This window comes from Notamacropus eugenii, chromosome 6 (genome assembly GCF_028372415.1).
Source record: "Notamacropus eugenii isolate mMacEug1 chromosome 6, mMacEug1.pri_v2, whole genome shotgun sequence".
NCBI lineage: Eukaryota > Metazoa > Chordata > Mammalia > Diprotodontia > Macropodidae > Notamacropus > Notamacropus eugenii.
In genome coordinates, this window is record NC_092877.1 from 243,190,809 (window position 1) to 243,194,360 (window position 3,552).

Here is a 3,552-nt window from a genome sequence, read left to right on the forward strand (position 1 = left end):
TCTCTTTGATCCTTTAATATAGAAGCTGCTAGATCTTGTGTTATCCTGATTATATTTCCACAATACTTGAATTGTTTCTTTCTAGATGCTTGAAATATTTTCTCCTTGACCTGAGAACTCTGGAATTTGGCCACAATTTTCCTAGGAGTTTCTCTTTTTGGATCTCCTTCAGGAGGTGATCTGTGGATTCCTTGAATACTTATTTTACCCTCTGGTTCTAGAATCTCAGGGCAGTTTTCCTTGATAATTTCATGAAAGATGATGTCTAGGCTCTTTTTTTGATCCTGGCTTTCAGGTAGGCCCATAATTTTTAAATTGTCTCTCCTGGATCTATTTTCCAGGTCAGTTGTTTTTCCAATGAGATATTTCACATTATCTTCCATTTTTTCATTCTTTTGCTTTTGTTTTGTGATTTCTTGGTTTCTCATAAAGTCATTAGCCTCCATCTGTTCCATTCTAATTTTGAAAGAACTATTTTCTTCAGTGAGCTTTTGAATCTCCTTTTCCATTTGGCTAATTCTGCTTTTGAAAGCATTCTTCTCCTCATTGGCTTCTTGAACCTCTTTTGCCAATTGAGTTAGCCTATTTTTCAAGGTGTTATTTTTTTCAGCATTTTTTTGGGTCTCCTTTAGCAGGGTGCTGACCTGCTGTTCATGCTTTACCTGCATGTCTCTCATTTGTGTTCCCAGTTTTTCCTCCATCTCTCTAACCTGATTTTCAAATTCCTTTTTGAGCTCTTCCATGGCCTGAGCCCATTGGGTGGGCTGGGATACAGAAGCCTTGATTTCTGTATCTTTCCCTGATGGTAAGCATTGTTCTTCCTCATCAGAAAGGAAGGGAGGAAATGCCTGTTCACCAAGAAAGTAACCTTCTATAGTCTTATTTTTTTTTCCCTTTTCTGGGCATTTTCCCAGCCAGTGACTTGACTTCTGAATATTCTCTTCACACCCACTTCACCTCTGGATCCACCCAGCCAGCCCTTGGGGTCTGAGATTCAAATGCTGCTTCCCAACCTCAGGGCTTTGGACTGAGGCTGGGCTGCTATTCAGTGTGAGATCAAGTTCAGGTGCTCAGGTAGGGGCAGGGCTGCCTCTTGGGCTCAGTTCCCTCAGGGGGTTTATGTAGAGACCTTCAACAATGGATCTGGGCTCCTGCCTGCTTGGGGAGCCCTGGTCTGCTCCAGCCTCTGCTGTTGCCTCCTGAGGGAGCCTGAGTTATGGGGGCACCCCACTCCCCTCTCGACCTGCCAAAGAGACCCTCTCACCAACCCTTGTCACCTGTGGGTGGAGGGACCCGCGTGGCTGCTAGAGATTCCGTCTCTGAAGCCTGCTTGGATCTGCTTCTCTGGGCTCTGCGCAGCCACAGCAGGGCTGGGATGGGTTCCCGGTCCAGGGTGCGATGGACCTTTCACGTCGTCTGTCTGGAACAGAAATCTCTTACACTCTGTTGTTCTGTGGCTCCTGATGCTCCAGAATTTGTTGCTCCAGAATCTTTTTTACAGATATTTTATGGGCTGTGAGTTCGGAGCTAGTGTATGTGTGTCTTTCTACTCTGCCATCTTGGCTCTGCCCCCAATTAATGCTTTTTAAACTGAAATTGTTTACTTCACAAAGTTGTGATGTACTGCTACTGCAAATATTCAAGATTACTTATCCATCAGAAATTTTACAGAACAGATTTTATTTCAACTCTATAATCATATAATTGTATTGTTTTAAATCATTCCCTTCACATGCTCTTCACAAAATATCCCATCAATATCAGTGCCTTCACAATCTTCCCAACATCCTGGACTCATAATTTTAGAATATTTTGATACATTTAGCCATTCATAAAGTTTTGCTGATTTTCCTTAATAATATATCTCCTTCTTGTCTTTCACTGCAGTCTCAGACAGCCCCTTTCTGGAGCATAACCTTATAATATGAGGACTTTTATACTCCTCCATTGAGTCTTCTTTTCTATCAAATTCCAAAGATTTTGACCCTTGACATGAATTCTAACAGTTATTTAACTCTAGAATAGCTGTTATCATGTCACTGTCTTTTCCCCAGACTTAGAACTGCCTCCCATTTACCTGTTGAATAGAAGTAAAGTGGTTATTTAGATGCATAGTCAGTATGTATGCTTGGTTAGATTCCATAGGTCTATCTATCCCCCAAGTAATCACTTAAGTAAAAACAGAAAAGCTAAATAACTCATGCAACAATATGTACTTATACCTCTTATTATACTTCCAGAATCTACAATTGGAGGAGTAGTGGGAAAAGGAGGAGAGAAGACAATAGATCTGATGTTTCAATTATATGAAGAACTACTACTCTGCATGTTAATAGTAATAAGTTGGCCTAGGCAATGAAAGCTTAAATGACTTGTTCAGGGTCACGCAGCCAACATGGGTCAGTATAATACTTTAATCAAGGTCTTCCTAATTCTGAAGCCAGTTTTCTATCCATTATACTACATTGCCTTTCTTTAGTTATGTGTGTTCGTCTTTCATTGCCGAAGAAGACCATGCCATCACAGAAATCATGACATGATTTTCACTTGACTTTGTTTTCAGTGAGGGAAGTCTGTGTAGGTCACCAGTCTCACTGCCCCTTCAGAGCCGTCTGAATCCAGTGACCAGATATTCATCAGGATGACTAGAGATGACCCAGGTTGAGGTAACTGGGATTAAGTGACTTGCCCAAGGTTACACAGCTAGTGAGGGTCAAATGTCTGAAGTTAGATTTGAACTCAGGTCCTCCTGTAGTGGTGCTCCTATCCACTGCACTACCTAGCTGCCCCTCATTAGTTATATTTTCCATTTGAATATGTTATTTTAATAGCATGGAGACTCTAAGGAAGCAAAGACCATCATCCTTACTGGATAAACTCCTTGGTTGATTTCTAAGTCACTTCCCTCATTTTCCTTCTATTTTCATCTTTCTTAATCTTTTTCCCTAAATGTTTTTCCTTTCCCTGATACCTTCATTCTCTCTCATAGTGTAATGGCCAGCAAATTAGGACCTTTTGCTGTTTTTGTTTTACTGCAAGTGCCTCTGATTGAATAATGTGATTGAGGAGAATCTTTCCCACCCATTAATGGGCCTGCCCCTTATGGTAAGCTTGATTAGAGGAATTGTTTAGTAGGAGGGTCCAAGTTACCTTTTGTTTTTTCTATTGAGGCACTAGGTCAGAGGATTATGCCCTCTGGCTTGGAAAAAGTGTATAAATACTCTGAGGGTGAGTTTTTACTTTGGGGCTTACTGACTGGAATGTTTCTTTGGCCAGAGAGACTCTAGGAAGTCACTAAGGAGTCCCCAGGTAAAACTCAGAAGTTGATGCTTCCCTCTCTGGTAACTTGTGTATGTCTGTAATGGTCAGACAGTTTTGGAAACTCTGTTTTGAATTTTGATTTTGATTTTCTCTTATATCTGTACTAGATTAAAGTGATTGTTAACTCCTTGAAAGTTTCTTTCCTTTTACAAATGCTGATCTAAGAACCTGTGATAGCAGGTCCACCTGTGTATGTTGGGGTGCTTACTGTTACACAGAAAGATCTTATCC